This window comes from Mesoplodon bidens (assembly GCF_964165515.1).
Source record: "Mesoplodon bidens genome assembly, chromosome: 12".
In the NCBI taxonomy this organism is placed as follows: Eukaryota; Metazoa; Chordata; class Mammalia; order Artiodactyla; family Ziphiidae; genus Mesoplodon; species Mesoplodon bidens.
Window position 1 is genome coordinate 12,285,196 of NC_138168.1, and position 17,861 is coordinate 12,303,056.

The following is a 17,861-nucleotide window of genomic DNA, read 5'->3' on the forward strand; positions in this document are numbered from 1 at the left end:
CAGGGACCAGCAGGGAGGACCCACAGGCAGAAAGCCACTCTTGTGACAAGATCCCTTTTCCAGATGAGGCTTCTGCTTTCCTTGGAAGACAGGCTGCTGCTGCTGCAAAGAGGAATAATAATAACAGTAACAACAGTCATCATAATGTTTTAAAACGGCTGATGTGGTTCAGCTCTCCCACGTCCTGGGAGAGGGGTTCCGTGGGAGTGGGTGACTTGCGCAAGCATGGCACGGGCTGTGCAGACCTCCAATGCTCCTACCATGCTGGGCGCAGGTCTGTGCAGGTGTGTTGGCCTGGCTGCCTCCCCGGGGGTCCCGCCCACTTCCGACCCACCCTGAGACGCAGGGACCCGCAGGAACTGCACCCGTGGAGGTGAGCAGGCTTCCGGCTTAGTCACGTTTCTATCATTCCGTCTTCATCCCTTTGTGTGTCAACAAAAGCCAGGAATGTGCAGCAAAGACTTCCAAAACAAACCTCTCTCATGCGCTGTCCTTTCTGTCTTTTTCCTTTGTGTGGCTGTCACTGAATAATGCTCCCAGAGCTGGCTCACATCACTCTAAAGCCCTGAGCCTGTATTGAGGAGAAGGAAGGCGGCCAAGCTACCTCTGTGCACACGGAGATGTGACTCCTGGCATTTCCTCGTTCCCAGAATGGCCCCAAAATGGAATCTCTCCAGAGGCAGAGGAAGGGAATCAAAAAGTCAGTTCAGGAAGCTTCCATCTTCACTTAAGATGGCTGTGTAGACATCAATACAACATGCGCGTGCTCAAACGAGGTAAGGTCTGTGAAGAGTCTGAACCGGGAGATCTAGTGGAGGGGGGCTGTCCCTGGGCTTCAGGATGGCTGGTCCTATAGTCCTGGCTCTTTCTCCAACAAGGAGCTCGAGAAGATCACTTCACCTGTCCAGCTCTCATTCCTTTCTCTAGAAAATGAGGAGTTCCTGCCAGCTTTAGCAATTTCAGATTCAGTCACATTTAGGGAGTTAAATCAGATTCCTGGCACTGCTTTTTGTAAGGCTGCTTTTGACCTAAGCATATGCAATGCTAAATATAAAGTTCCAACTGCATTTCTGTCTCTGCTTATGGCTCCTTTGACTAAGCCAACATGAGCTTGTTTGGTTCAAAGCTAGACAGCCGGGTGCGCTGAGCACGTTCAAACTGCAGTGCCTGTAACTGCAAGCTTTCTGGAATTGTCCATGGGAAAGAAGCAGGAATCTCAAGCGGGGCTACAGTCTGAATAACCAGATAAACTGCAAAGAAAAGGGCTGTTATTAACTGAGTGAATATTTGGGCTGAAATGCCTCTATTTACCAGGGTCCCACCAACTGATCAGCAGGAAATCCCCACCTCCATCTCTGGGCCAGACCACCTAGGAACCGACTGGCCCTCTCGGGTCTCCTCTGTACTTTCAGAGGGTGGGAGGCGCACAGGCAAGTGCCCATGTGGGCCTCAGAAGGCTCCACTGGTTTCCTCACAACCCTCAGGCTGTGGGATGCTTCCTCTTCTGAGGACAAGCAGCCCCTCACCGAGGAACAGGGTCTGGGCTCGGGAACCCCGCTGCTGTTACCACAGCAGGACGTGCTGTGGCATGGTGGTGCTCCAGCTGCACAGGGAGGGCGTCTTGGGGGGGCCAGGGTGTGGGAAGGTATCTCTAGTTTTGGTTTTAATTGCAGGCTGAAAACCTGCCCTTCTATGGCTTGTGCCCAGAGACTTTTCAGGAGAGTCTCAACCAGGGATGATGGTGAAAGGATGGAACTGTGTTTGCAGAGTCAAATGCAGGCTGCGGAGAAGGGGGACCTGCCTTTGATACAGGAAATTCAATGGATAATAATAATAGTGGAGAGTTGAAATGTAGAGTTTTTTAAAAGTGGACAATCCCTGTTCTTACATCTGTTTGTAAAGAAAATATAATATCTTTAAATCAGTCTTCCGTAAATAGATTACCTTTTTGCAGTGTGCAACAAACAAACAAACAAACAAGCAAAATTGGGAGCAAAGCAAACGTAATCGCATAAACTCTATAGGGTGAAGGCCAGCCAGCTCTGGAACTGTGGCAGTCAAGAAGCCCCCAGGAAGCCACCACTGGGTTGGAGAAAGTACTAGCTTTCTGGGGATGTTACCAATACGCCCGATTAAAGTGCACAGTGATGGTGCTGAAGAACGCTAGCAAGGGGAGCTGTCCATCATCGGTGAGCACGTAAGTCCTAAGGACCAAAGTGGCTCCTTCTCCAAGGAGGAGGCGGTGCCGCGGGAGTCGGCGGGGCTGCTGATTGGCAGCTGGTGGTTGCCTAGTGACCGGTGAGGCTGCGTCTGGACCATCAAATTATTTAGAGGGCTTCTCCCGGGTGCAGTCTTCTACTTACGGGGTACATGGATTAGTGTGTGATAATGAATTTACAGAAATAGCAAAGCCACCAAGACATAAAAAGCAAAGACCGCGTCCTTTAAAAAAGCTGTTATTTAATGAGTTTTGTGCAAAGAAAGCACGCTTTCCTCCTCTCCTGGCCCTGACAAGCTGGAGCAGGGCACGTGGAAGGGTGAGGAGATCCGACAGGTTTTCCCACCTGTCCACATTAAATAGGGAAGAAAAACGGAAATTTTTTTTGTGAATTTGAGCTGGTGAACAGGGACTAAGAGCCTCTGTGTGGTACTTCTTTGTTCGTTTGTTTAAAGCTTTTATTTTTAAAATTAATTAATTTATTTTTTGTCTGTGTGGGTCTTCATTTCTTTCCGGGGCTTTCTCTAGTTGCGGGAAGCGGGGGCCACTCTTCATCACGGTGCGTGGGCCTCTCACTATCGCGGCTTCTCTTGTTGCGGAGCACAGGCTCCAGACGTGCAGGCTCAGTAGTTGTGGCTCACGGGCCTAGTTGCTCTGTGGCATGTGGGATCCTCCCAGACCAGGGCTCGAACCCGTGTTCCCTGCATTAGCAGGCAGATTCCCAACCACTGCGCCACCAGGGAAGCCCGGTACTTCTTAGTTTTCAGAGCACTTCCTCAAATTATTCTTCCCGCTGACCACTTCCTTTCACAGATGTAGAAAGGATGTCGAAGGACTGATGCGAATCCCACAATGATTCGTTGGCAGGTTGTGATGAGAATGCTGGCTCACCAGGCAGAACGCTTCCTCTTCTCTCGGGGAGCACCTTTCCGGCTTCTCTAAGATTTTAAAGGAGGGGTGATTTTGAAATGATACTCCAGTGACACTCAAATTTGTGCAGCTCTTTAAGCCAGGGGTCCGGGTCACATGGCAGGAGGTGAGTGGTGGACAGGCAAGCCAGCGAAGCTTCATCTGTATTTACAGCCGCTCCCTATCGCTCGCATTACCGCCTGAGCTCCGCCTCCTGTCTGCATTAGGGTGAGTTGTATAATTACTTCATTATATATTACAATGTAATAATAATAGAAGTAAGGTGCACAATAAATGTAATGCACTTGAATCATCCCGAAAGCATCCCCCCCCCACACACACACACCCAGTCTGTGGAAAAATTGTTTTCCATGAAACTGGTCCCTGGTGCCAAAAAGGTTGGGGACCATTGCTTTAAGCCTTTAAAAAACCCCACTTTTTATAATAAAAGTAAGCTCAAGAATTAGTATGATGTGTTGATAATAAAGATGATAAAAATAACTCGTTGAGCACCTATTATGTGTTGTAAATTGTACTAAGCATATTTGCATGTATCGTCTAATGTAATTCTCACCGTAATCCTTTTAGGAAAGGAATATTGTGAGCCTCAGTCTGGGTGTGAGGGATCTAAAGAACAGTGTTTATTTGCAAAAACTCCAAAGCTAGTGATTCCTGCAGTGTGGATTTCCCTCCACTGTGCCTTGTCTGTAACGGTGCCGGGTTAGTGACCACACATCACCCGTTCTCAGTTGAATCTGAGCTCACGCCCTCTCACCCAGGATGGTTTCACCACCACCTGAGGTCTGCATCCTGCCCTCTGGAGAAGGCCATCTGAGAGGCCCCAAATGACTTGTCATGAGACCCTGAACAGTCTGGCGTAATGGCTGAGAATACTACTTTACATCAGGTGGACCTGGGTACAAACCCAGCTCAGGAATTGACTAGTTGGGAGGCACATCTAAGTTACTTGTTTAGTTGCAGAGGTTGTTTCCTTTTCTAAAAGTGTAGGCAGCCACACCTACCTTACAGGATTGGTGGGGACATGAGTATTCAATGCAGTAATGATATAAAATCCTGGAAGCTAGTAAGGCTTCCATATGATGATTGTTTTGTTTCTGCTTCACTGAGGTTTTCTGAAAAACTCGTCATTGTTTAGCTGTGCTTGCTGCCCCTTTTCTCAGCCTAAACTGAGGGAGGGTCATTCATTCCAATAAAGATTGAGAACTCACTCTGCCGGACGCTCAGGATAGAGAAATAAGCATCATCCTTGACCTTCAGGAAATTACTTGACTGGTCAAAGGAGTCGACCCAAAATTGTTACAGTCAAATGTGATAATGAAGGCTGGAATATTGTACCTGGGAGCACAGAGGGACAACTAATTATATCTGGGGTCAGTCAAGAAGAGCTCACAGATGTGCAGTCAGCAAGGCAAATAAAGAGCGGATCCAAATCCTGAGCCCCTCCAGAAGAAGAAGACGGCAAGACAGTTTCTCTGTGGACCTTCATGAGCATCATGCCAAGACAAGGCAAAGATGTGATCTGAGGCTGCCCTCGTCTGTGTGTTCCCAGGTTTGCCTGCAGAAGAGTGGGAAGACTTCACGTCTGGCTGACGATGGCTCCCCATAGAGCACGTTAAGTCCAGACCTGAGGATCCTCTGTTCTGTTTATTCCTCCTGAGAAGGCTACTTCCCTCCCTGTCCTAATGCGGTCTGCTGGGGCAGAAGATGGGTCCCTTTCATTGGCCATAATTTGCTATCGCCCTGGGTCACTCGAAATACACGTCTTTTACGTGAAATCTGTTCCCAGCTCAACCCATCAACCAAGAACCTGGGCTGCCCCATCTCGCTGGCAGCAGTTTCCTTGGCAACCAGGGTCCAGCCAGAGAGCTCGCCAAGCCACAGTGGGACCAAGTGAAACCTTGCGGGAGTGTCAGCTTGCTTTCTGCTTTGAGAGAAAAGTAAGAGAGAGTAAGAGACCACCCTGGAGACACGTTCTCCTGCAAAACTGCCAGCGCAGCTGCCAGCACTTTGTGTCTGTAGAGCCCCTTCCATCTGGGCAGCTCAGAGCAGGAATGCTTTCAGAGCCCGGCCTCACCCTGTTGAGAGGAGCAGCATCGTTATTCACGTAGTTCCATAAGGGCTTCTCCAAAGGGCTCTTTTGGCCTCTCCTTTTCTTTTCTTCTCTTCCCTTTTCTTTTCTTTGCTTCCTCCTTCCTTTCCTTCTTACTCCCGCCCTCTCTCCCTCCCTCCCTCCCTCTCTCTCTCTTTCTTTCATTCATTCTTTCTTTCTTTTTCTTCCTTCCTTTCTTTCATTTTCTCTCCTTTTTTTTTTTTTTATCATTTTAAGCAATGCCCTTGACACACCCTGGTAGTTACTCTTTCAGTTTCCTGTGAAAATGTCACACTAAAGTGCTGGGGTGAAGATCATAGAATATTCTGTGTTTCCCCATCATTACCCCCATCGATCTTCCACAGTAATCAAAGCTGAACCCAAGCACTGATGTCCAAGCCAGGTGTCATGGCTGCAGTTCATGCTCTGGCTGGGGGGGGGGATTGTCAGTGACAAGGGTGACCCCCATCACTGCTCATGACTGGGGTGTCCTTAAAGAGCCAGCCCCTAATGGTGAGAAAAAGATTGAGGGTCCCTGTCGTGGAATATGCAACTTACCACACAGGGACCATCCAGAGCAGGACTTCCCAAAGCCCTCGCGTCTGTAGGAATCGCCCAGGGAGCTTGTTAAACAGCCGGTGCTGGTGTCATCAGTCTGGGGTGGCACCGGAGGGTCTGCATCTCTGGCAAGTTCTCCGGTGATGCTGAACTCACAGGAGCCAGAGTTCAGGCTCCATGTCTGTGTTCACATGACCACATGTGTGCCAGTTCACGCTGCGAAAGTGGACGAGAAAGGAAAGCTCGGCTTTCATTCTGCAGTGTTGTCAAAAAAGCGTTTTCATGTATGTGCCTCTTAGGTAGCAGAGTAGGTAGAATTAGTCCAATTGTTCTGCCCAGGGACACATAACCAATGAGATTCCAGATCCAAATCTTCACACCTTTTTGCCTCAAAAGACTAATCCAAATAGAATATTTTTGTCACTATTATGTTGGTCATTATTATAGTATTTGTATATAAATGAGAACATCAGTATTATGGCTGCTATTAAACACACACACACACACACACATAATATTGAAATGCTCTAAATCTAAGTGGGCTTAAGTTACCAGGAAGTTATTTCATACATCACAGTGGGGGGTCACAGAGACACCTCTGGGGAGGGGGGTTTCTTTACCCCTCAAAGTCCCATACTCATAGTCAAGTGGACTATGTTGCCTTGGCCCAGTATTTACTGGCTGCTGTCCAGCTTGACTTAAATTCCATAATTCTGGTGAGGATAATTGAGAGATGTCAGGGAATAACCTGCCTCCAAGCTGTAGTGAGTTGAAAGGTGTACCCCTCTCCCAACATAAAAGTCCACCTGGAAACTCAGAATGTGATCCGATTCGGAAGAGAAGAGTTTTTGTAGGTTTAATTTGGGCCAGGGTTTCCTGATGAGATCCATCCTGATTAGGGTGGGCCCTAAATCTAGTGATGAGTGTCCTTCTAAGAGACAGAAAAGGAGGAGATGCAGAGGGACCCTGGGAGGAAAGGCACATGAAGATGGAAGCAGAGGACGGGGTGATGCTGTCAGGAGTCAAGGGTGCCCAGAGGCAACAGGATTAGGAAGGGGCAGGACGGAGCCTCCCCCAGAGCCTTTGCGGGGAGCGCGGCCCTGCCCACACTGTGATTTAAGAGTTCTGGCCTCCAGAACTGTAGAACAATACATTTTTTTGTTACTTTGAGCCACGGAGGTGGTGGCAATCTGCTGGGGTCTCCCTGAGAAGCCAGGGTCAAAGTGGTCCAGCCTTGCAGACCTGTCCCCGGGCTGCCCTGTCCTGGTGTCCCAGGCTCTGGGCTTCAGCTTGGAGGTCCACATGGTGACGTCGGGGAGTATGGTGGGCCCAACCCTGGGGACAGGGTAACTTACAGTTCGATACATGGAAATGATAGTCTCTGTCCAGACACGTTTGCAGATGGAAAACGAGCTTGCCCTACCCTCAGGGAAGGGAACTCACAACTCAGAATTCATTCAACAAAATAAGACCTCTTGATTACTTCTTCTGTTTTTTTTTTTTAAGTAAATTGGTTCCATTGCAACATGGCTCTTTTATTTCAATAATTTTTAAAAAGTGAAGTATAGTTGATTTACAATATTGTGTTTGTTTCAGGAGTGCAGCATCTTGATGACTTCTTGATGGAGATGAACAGGGAAAAGCTTTGGGCCTGTTTATTGTCAGCAAATGTTTTTACTCTCAAATATTTATATACTTTCAAAAAGGCTGTTTCCCCACAGGTTTTGTCCTTAACCTTAAGATCTAGCTCGCCCTGGTCCCAGTCTTCTTGAGACCAGCACAGCGTCTTAAGTAGCCATAGGAGGTCCTCCATCCTAGAGACCTCCCTGAGCTGTGCAGTACCACTGCCATCGTGTGGCTGGGATGCACCAGCACACAGACTGGGCTGGCTCTCGCTCTGATCCAGAGGCAGGGATTGAGGCTCTGGACTGGAGACTGAAATCCTTGTTTATAACCTTGAGCTTCTGGCATTTAGCGAGGAGGACAAGGTGCTATCTGAAACTGAATACCGAGAAGAACTATATAATACGACGTCTGTTTGCCTGTCATTAAGGCTGTGGAAATTCACAAACACCGCGCGGCTTCCCCGGAGGTGAAACATACCACTGGAGGTGCTAGTTTGCCTTTCCAATCCTTTACCGGCCCTCTGCTGCAGCGGCAGCCAGCATGCAGGCACCTGGGCTGGGGAGAGGATGAGGGTCAGAGCCTCGCTACTACCTCCTCTGCCTGCTCTGTGTGTTCTGTGACACTTGGCATGGACAGTCACCTCTCCCTAAACGGCTGGAACTTTTGAGTGCTGGTTCCACTCTCCAACAACTAGGGTTTTGATGGCCTGATTTCCTTGGAAATGGAATCTACCTGGCTCAGAAATATTTGCTGCGTGGCTGCCACTAGATTAAAAGAATCTTTCTCTCTTGGCCTCCACCTAACTTCACAAGAGTGGAACTTTCCTGACGGACCTGTGCCAGTTCCCCGTCCAGCCTGCAGTGAGATTGCCAGGCAGGTGAAAGCTCAGAGCTCTGGCTGGAGCAAGGGTGACGTTCTGGGGCCTTCTACCTTTTCCACCAATACCTGCAGACAAGCTCCGAGACTGTTCCTTAGTACTCTGGAACATCACATGAAAAGCTCTTGTCAAGAGAAAGTGTTCCACGGACATAGAGAACAGACTTACGGTTGCCAAGGGTTGGGGGAGGGAGGGATTGGGAGGTTGGGATCAGCAGATGTAAACTATGATATATAGACTGGATCAACAACAAGGTCCTACTGTACAGCACAGAGAATTATATTCAATATCCTGGGATAAACCATAATGGAAAAGGATATAAAGAAAACAGTGTATATGTATAGCTGAATCACTTTGCTGTACAGCAGTAATTAACACAAAATTGAAAATCAACTATACTTCAGTAAAAAAAAAAAAAAGAGAGAGAGAGAGAGAGAGAGAGAAAGTGTTCCAAAGTTGGGGGTGGGGGAGAGAATTCCTACAGCATTGTTTCAGGGATATCTATTTACCAATTTCAATCAAATGAATCAGGGATCTAAATGGCTGAAAAGTCATGACCAGTTTTACCCCTGGAAAGGATGGCCAACCACAGGGTTCTGCTTTCCAGGCCTTTCTTCTCACACCTTTCTCCTCAGAGTGAGTTCCACCTACACCTGCAACATTGAGAGCTGGGGCTGGCCTTGTAGGAGGGCGTGGACCTGTGCAGTCCCGTGGGCCCTGCACTTGGAAAGGCCTGGCGCTTGGCATATTCCTCTGTTGACGCTATCTTGAAATTCTCAATGATTTTTTAACAAGGGCCCCTGCATTTTTATTTTGCACTGAGCCTTTCAAATTACTCAGCAGGTCCTGCCTGGGAGTTTGTTAGAAATCCATAATCTGAGGCCCCACCTCAGACTTCCAAAAGTTGAATCTGAAGTTGGGAGATGATTAAATTGGAGGAGAGAGAAGGAGAGTAAGGGAAAGTATTATATAATCCAGGGAACAGCTTCTTCAGAACCATTTCCTTTAAATCTCAGTGACCTGTCAGAAGATTTGAGCAACTCAGTTCTAAGATTAGAGGAGAAAAGGAGAACTGAACAGTGAATGGGCCCAGCCTTTGACTTTGGGGCTAGTCAGACCGCTGATGAGCTACTGCTCTCTCCTGGAATGGGGCAGGAATCCCTGCTACTAGGGGCAACTTCCTCTTTGTATCCTCACTCTTTCTAGGAAATTCCCCCTCAATTTCCCTTTTAGCTCTCAAAGCTCCTCTTTCTCTCTGGACAGGTACACGTTGCTTTACATCATCAGGGAATTTCCACAGTTACAGAAGAACAGATTGGGAGAGAATTTGACCACAGGCTTCAGTGCTTTCCAAAGAACACAAAATCTCCCAGGAGAAGGCTCCAATAGGCCACCTGCTAGAAATAGTGGTGGTGGGTTTATAGAGCTTAAATCGGTTTATAATCTAAAATTGTACACTTGCAATAATTACAAACAATGTTTGACTAGGAATATTGGTTCATCTTGGTTGTCCCTGCAGTTTTAAGGAGCCGGATTGTTCCCTTTCCAGTGTAGAAATCTCCCTACTGGTATGCATCATTTGAGAAATTAAAGCAACGTCTTTGATGTGTCGACGCAACTAGATAAAGGAAAAGCAAAGGCACACCAAACAAAGCAGAAGTATTGTTTTTGGAATACAAGCTAGAGAACAGCAGGCAATAAAACTCTTGGCTAGAGGCAACAAAAAAGTATAGAATTTACGATCTCAACTGAAGAAAGAGCTCTTTCGGGGTCTACTGCCCCTGGAGTGTTGTGACTGCAGCAGTGTTGGAGGAGAACGTTTCACTTCTCAAAAGGGAGATGGAGTTTTCACAGCCTGAGAAGCAGTGATCCAGGAGAACATGCGATTCTCGGCCGTCCCGCACCCATTCCTTCTGCCATCTTGGTTTCGTGCACATTCAATGCGCCTGTCGCCGAAGGACTAGTTCATGTCATTGTGTTTATCCTTGAATAACTGCAGAAGGATTTACTAAGAGTTGTTCCAAGCCATTCCGTTATCACGTTCTTGGAATAAGGCCTAAACAGAGAGAAGCAATAACCATATTAGCCGTGAGCTGTGCTGTGTCATATGACAGTGTAGCTGTCGTGCGGTGCTCTGGGGCTCTGGGGCGAATGGGGACCGGACGATGGGTTATACGGTTCCCCCAGTGTCCCAGAGTGGATGCAGGAGGCCTGTGAACCTGGGTGAGAAAACACTGTGCCTTTACTCCTGTTTTCCTGCCTCTAATTGGCTATGTATTTTCACAATGAGTTTAACATTATGCTGAGGCATCCACTAAGCTTCACCAGCCACCACTGGGGTCCAAAGCATACACACGGTCAAGAAACCTGTGGTAGAGGGCTTCCCTGGTGGCGCAGTGGTTGAGACTCTGCCTGCCGATGCAGGGGACGCGGGTTCGGGCCCCGGTCCGGGAAGATCCCACATGCCGCGGAGCGGCTGGGCCCGTGAGCCATGGCCCCTGAGCCTGCGCGTCCAGAGCCTGTGCTCCGCAACGGGAGAGGCCACAACAGTGAGAGGCCCGCGTACCGCAAAAAAAAAAAAAAAAAAAAGAAAGAAACCTGTGGTAGAAAGAAGCGGAGTCCACAGAAGAAAGATCTTCTTCAGACACAAGATAATAAAGTGTAGAACACACAAACAAAAATATCATGTGCATCTATTTGCAAAAGAAAGATACGGAGGGACGTATTGGAAAATATTTTGACAAAAATGCATGGTCAATGTGAGAAGAATTTTTAATTAACATTTAATAAAAACTAAAGGCAAAGCATTAGGGAAAAACTTAGTGAATTTATGGTGGAGTGAACACAATGGCAGGAACAAGTTAGCATGAACTGGGTGTGCAGTTTCTTGGGATTTTACTTTATGCGTTGATAGAACTTGAAAATCTAGAGGAATGAAGAGATAACGAAACACAAGCTGGTCAGAAAGGCCGTGGCCGTGTCTTGTGGAGACATACGATTGGGAAATCAGTGCAGGAATAAAGCACCTGGAGAGGAAGAGGAAACAGGATCCAGCATCTCAAAGAAGTCCAGACTGGGCCTGGTCCAGGGTTGGGGAAAGAAAACAGTGGTGACTTTGGTGAAAGGATGCATAATAGTTATAACTGCTGACATTTATTGGCTATTTACTATGAATTAAGATTTGGTCCTAAGAATTTAATATTTACTACTTACCTCAATCTCCAAAATAATGCTATGAACCTGGAAATGGGTGGTGTCATTCCAGGTGGTGTCATTATTCCATTGAACAGATATGTTCTTTAGTATGTTTGTTTATTCCACTCTTAATACAACTTTGTGGTGAGGGCAGCTTCCCCAGTTTCAGGCATTCCCAGATGTGGGAACAAAGGAAATTATTAACTTAGTCTTAGAAGTTCTTGTATAAATAAAAATAAATCAATTACTATTGATATTTTTACAATGGCATATCCATCAAAATTCTAGCCGTGCATCTTAGAATATTCAAGGTACCAGACAAGGACTCCTTAATTTGGAAGATAGGGAAAGATGGGTGTCCTTGGAGAGAGAGGTGGGTGTGACTGGGTGTGGTTGGCCTTGAGAACTCTTGTCCCAACTGCCCCAGGTTTTGAGAGAAGAGGAAGAACGGGTCTAGAATAGACAGGACTTTCCAGCATCTTTCTCCTTCAAATAGTATCTGGATTGGTCTCGGGGCACCGTGTAGTTAGGTGGACTGTCAGAGTCTCTGGATTCTGGGTGGGATTCCTGATGCAAGCCTGTCCATCTGTGTTTCATCTCCTTGGCCAGAGATATTGGCTCAGTGTCAGGCAATGACTCAAGTTGGTCCACAAGGGTCAAGCCTGGCATTTTGCTGGGATGATGGGGAGACATCCCATCCCATGTGTTTTATCCTTTGAGGTTGCTAAGCTAAAATTTGTGAGTCTGGGACTGCGAGCAGCTGCTGTACCTTGGAAGTGCCTATCTGAGCATGAAGCCAGCAGAGAGGAATCACCATTAGAAGATGGAGACCAGGTTCTGGTGTATCTCTTATACACTAACTCCAGCCTGTGCCGGAAACCAGATCAACCTGTAGACTTTTCACTCATGTGAGTCTGCAGATCCCCTTTTTGGTATATGCCTTTTCACCTTTCTATTGATCATTCCATCCCAAAGCATTCTGACCCAGGACCTTAGCCTGTTTGACATCTCAGTTAGGAGGCAACTGGGATGGTGTTTGCATGAAGGGTAGCAAGCCGACTGCTGGTTCCGGGCAGTGGTCCGTCTGCAGTGGGTTAGGTCATCCTCACGTGCTGCTTGGCCCAGTACCCACTGGGCCCAAGCAACCTGCCTTTGCCCAAGAAAGCTTATTCCTAGAGAACAGAACTTACCAGAACAGCTGAAAATACTGACCACTGGTTAAATGTGGATCCCATTGCTTGGATACTGTTGAAGAAAAGAGAGAATGTCTTGGGACCAGTAATTCCCAAGCTGGGTGTTTCTCAAACAGATGACGTATGTGTCATAGGATGGTCGTCCTGTCCTCAGGATGTCTTCTAACTGTGTCAAGTGGGCCAGTCATGCTGCCGAAACCAAAGGGAAAGGGCTCAAACCCACAGACTCTAGTGTGGGTACAGAGTCTGCTTTGACCTCCGTGTATTCACTCGTTCACTGGGACAGAGCCCTTGAGTTGCTCATCAAAGCCCTTGCTCTTCTATTTCCCATCACTCACAGCCTCTCCTGCAATTGGGTGAGGCCGTGTGACCGAATTCTAGCGGATGGAGTAGAATTGGAAGCCGTGTGCCCCTTCAGACCTTCATGCACTCTCCCATGGCTTTTCCCACTCACACTGTGCAGCGGGCCAATTTCCAGGGAGCCTTCAAGGTCCCGTGTGCAAAATGCCTGGGCATCCACCAACCTGGGTCCCCAAACCCTGTGGTCACCTGTTCACTCTCCCAGTATTGCTGCCCAGGAAGGGGTAAATTTCTGTTGTACATTTGGGGTCCACCCTTTACCATAGTTACCCTCCCCCAACTAATACATTTACCTAAATGTGTTGAGCACCAAGTATGAGGTCAGATAGGCATATGCTGTTAATTAAGGCAGCTCTGTGGTAAGCCTTATAAACCCCTCTGGGTTTTCCACGAGGCTGAAGGGAACTCTGCATGACCTGCCCTGCCCACCCGGCAGCCTCTTCTTCTCTGCATTTCACTCACAGGGGCCTCCTTCCATTCGGAGAATGTGCCAGGTTCTCTCCTGTCTCTGACTTCTGCACACATTTCCTCTGCCTAGAACGTCTCATTCCTCCCTCTGTGTGAGTCACAACTGAAACTTTGCTTCTCCGTGAAAGCCTTCATAGTCCGGTCACAAGAATGGGCAAGATAACCATTTCATATTTTTATACCATTTTATGTATTTTTATATTTATATTTTATATAGTTTTCCTTTATAGCATTAATTATAATTTGCCATTTTATATGTGAGCTATTCTTTGATTACTATCTTAGTTCCCTCCTAGACTATAGGTTCCTTTAGGTCAGGGCTCTGTTTCATTTTCTTTAACATCATGTGGTTGGTTACTTGGAAAGATTCCTGGTAGAAAATGCTCAGTAAAAATTTGTTGAGTGGATAAGGTGTACAAGGACCCCATCCTCTTCCAACTCCTCATGGGCTTTAATCATTAATTATTTCTCACTCCCTCTACCATCAATATCAAGACTAAATCAAATATCAGAAACCGGGAAAGGGTGATGACAACAGAAATAACATGACTTTAGGGGTATATGATCACATTTTTGCTTGAGCTGTGTTCAGTTTGTGATACTGAGTCATTAAGGAGATACCCTGGGATTTCCCTGGTGGCACAGTGGTTAAAATGTGCCTGCCAATGCAGGGGACACGGGTTCGATCCCTGATCTGGGAAGATCCCACATGCCGCAGAACAAATAAGCCCATGTGCCACAACTACTGAACCTGTGCTCTAGAGTCTGCGAGCCACAACTACTGAGCCTTCATGCCACAATTCCTGAAGCCCGTGCGCCTAGAGCCCGTGCTCCCCAACAAGAGAAGCCACCGCAGTGAGAAGCCCGTGCACCGCCACGAAGAGTAGCCCCCACTTACTGCAGCTAGAGAAAGCCCGTGCACAGCAATGAAGACCCAATGCAGCAAAAAAAAAAAAAAAAAAAGATATCCTGCAAACAGTCTGGAAGTCAGACCTGTGAACTGTAGAAACGGCTGTGCTAAGATGAACACAGAGGCAGTAACTGAAATCTGGGAGTACATTAGATCCTGGAAAGAGGGCAGAAAAAGAGAAAAAAAGTCATACTATTGTGGAATAAACAACATCAAAGATTGTTATGGAATCTGTGTCTTGCTCAATTCTGTGCCCTACTCAGCGCCCAACACAATAACTATACATAGTGAATGCTGATGAAGAGGACCCAGTAAAGGATGCTGTAATGGATTTTCCTGTAACAATGCTGCATAACAAGCAACATCTAAATCTTTGTGGCTGACAAGAACACTTTTTATTGTGCACAGATCTGGGAGCAGCTCTGTTTCAGTCTGGGAGGTGGGTGCAGGTCTGCTCCACGTGACTTTCATTCAAGGACTAGGTTGAACAAGCAGGTTGAACAAGCCCACCTGCGGAAAGCCCCTCCCTTGGGGAATGGCCTCAGCTGTGTCACACTCACTAACATTCCCTGTTAGGGAACTAACCAACGAACTCACCGACTAACACAGGAGCAAGTCATCTGCATGGAAGCAACCTACATGTCTTTCAACACAAGAATGGATAAAGAAGATGTGTTATATATGTATACAATGGACTATTACGTAGCCATAAAAAATAATGAAATAATGCCATTTGCAGCAACATGGATGGACCTAGAGATGATCATACTAAGTGAAGTAAGTCAGACAGAGAAAGACAAGTACCATATGATATCACTTATATGTGGAATCTAACAAATGACGCAAATGAACTTATTTACAAAACAGAAATAGAGTTACAGACATAGAGAAGAGACTTGTGGTTTCCAGTGGGGAGGTGAGTGGGGGAGGGAAGGATTGGGAGTTTGGGATTAGCAGATGAAAACTATTGTACAGGGAATAGATAAACAACAAGGTCTTACTGTATAGCACAGGGAAATATATTCAATATCCTGTGACAAACCATATTGGAAAAGAATAAAGAATGCATATATACATATATATATATTCAGTTATATATATATATATATATATATATTTCCCTGGTGGCACACTGGTTAAGAATCCTCCTGCCAGTGCAAGGGACATGGGTTTGATCCCTGGTCTGGGAAGATCCCACATGCCTCAGAGCAACTAAACCCATGCACTGCAACTACTGAGCCCATGAGCCACAACTACTATGTGTGTGTGTGTGTATGTATATATATATATATATATATATATCACTTTGTTATACAGCAGAAATTAACACAACAGTGTAAATCAACTATACTTCAATAAAATAAATTTTATAAAAAGAAGCAAGTCATCTGGCCAAGCCCAAGTCAGTGGCCCAAAGATGTTTCTTCTCATCCTTCTCTACTGTGAGGGGCTGGAAAAAACACGGCGGCAGGTCTGAGTGTGTGATCCTTTCAGGAAGAGGGAGAAATCGGACAGAAAATCCAGTCTTCAAGTTGGAGAACTAGGACAATGAGACTTCCTTCCAAGAAGGAAGTCTTCAATAGTAGATGCAGAGAGGGTCAATACCTACCTTGAGGAAAGGCTGTTGGATGTGTGTGTGGTTAGGTATCATTTAGGAGAGCATTTCAGCAAAGTGGTGAGGGCACAAACCACGCAGCAATAGAGGTAGACTTGCCAGGTTTAGCAAATAAAAATATAGGATGCCAAGTTGACTTTTTTTTTTTTTTTGCGGCTTCTCACTGTTGTGGCCTCTCCCGTTGCAGAGCACAGGCTCCGGACATGCAGGCCCAGTGGCCATGGCTCACAGGCCCAGCCACTCAGTGGCATGTGGAATCCTCCTGGACCGGGGCACAAACCTGTGTCCCCTGCATCAGCAGGTGGACTCTTAACCACTGCGCCACCAGGGAAGCCCCTAAGTTGACTTTTTAAAAAATTATTTATTTATTTATTTATGGCTGTGTTGGGTCTTCATTGCTGTGTGTGGGCTTTCTCTAGTTGCGGTGAGCAGGGGCTACTCTTCATTGCAGTGCACGGGCTTCTCATTGTAGTGGCTTCTCTTGTTGCAGAGCACGGGCTCTAGGCGCGCAGGCTTCAGTAGTTGTGGCACGTGGGCTCAGTAGTTGTGGCTCACGGACTCTAGGGTGTCGGCTCAGTAGTTGTGGTGCATGGGCTTAGCTGCTCTGCAGCATGTGGGATCTTCCCGGACCAGGGCTCGAACCCATGTCCCCTGAATTGGCAGGCAGATTCTTAACCACTGCGCCACCAGTGAAGCCCCCCAAGTTGACTTTGAGTTGCTGATAAACAAAAACTAATTTAAAAATGATATTTAGCTCTAATTAGTCATTGTTTATATGAAATTCAAATTAACATAGGTATCTTGTATTTTGATCTGGCAGCCTTACATTGGGGTCATGAATGAGCAGAAGGTGAGGTATTGGAAGAAGGACCGAAAAGACCATTTTTGAAGTTTGGTGATGGAGGGAGGGTGGGATAAACTGGAGGGTCTATATAGTAGTGAAGGGTTCTCTTAGTAGTGAAGAACTAACCCACGTTATCAGAGATCATCTCACATACACCCATGGTGGGTGTGTGTGGGCTAACATTTCACATTTTGGGAGCTGATGGGATGAAGGAAAAAATTTGAGCAGTAATTGGATACAGTGACCCCAGAGCATCTCTTTGTGGCAATTAAAACCAAACCACACATGACTCCTAAGACTTTGTCCCAAGCTATGAGCTTAGAGTAACCTGCATGGGACCAATTACTAAAAATGTCATTACATGGTGGCCTTGACTTGCTCCCCTCTGGTTTTCACAGATGTGAAGACTTGTCTTTTGTGCCCTGTTGAGAGGTTCCCGAGGAGACTCGGGGTGGCAGCACAGGTTGGGCATGAGGGCTGCACAGCGGACAGATGACCACTGGCTGCCTCTGAAGACAGGGCACTCTACACCTAGCTGATGACCATGGAATCTCCTTTGGAAGCAAATAACTTAGAGGGTGTGCGGACTGAGTCGGGGAGGACACGACAGCTCCATGGGCCTGAATTCAACCCCAAGGTGCAGATTTTTGTGACTGATGCAGAACTGAGGGGTACAGTCGCTGCATTGGGCCTGGGGACAGTTGGGGAGGGTACCCAAGACAATGTTGCCTTGGAACCCAAGGATGAGTCTGGGACTCAGCCAAAGACACCTCTGTTCATTCCTTTACTCCCACCTTGAGGTGGGAGAATGGTTTGGGTTTCCATCCTTTCCCATCTAGTGGACTCTCTGCTCTTGAAGGTCGAGCTCAGCTGTGAGCACATAGGCATGATGCCGAGTGTTGAGTCAGCAGACCATGGTGCCTATTCCAGCTCCATCACTAGACCCGCACTGCAAACTTTGACCTGCACCTTAGCTAC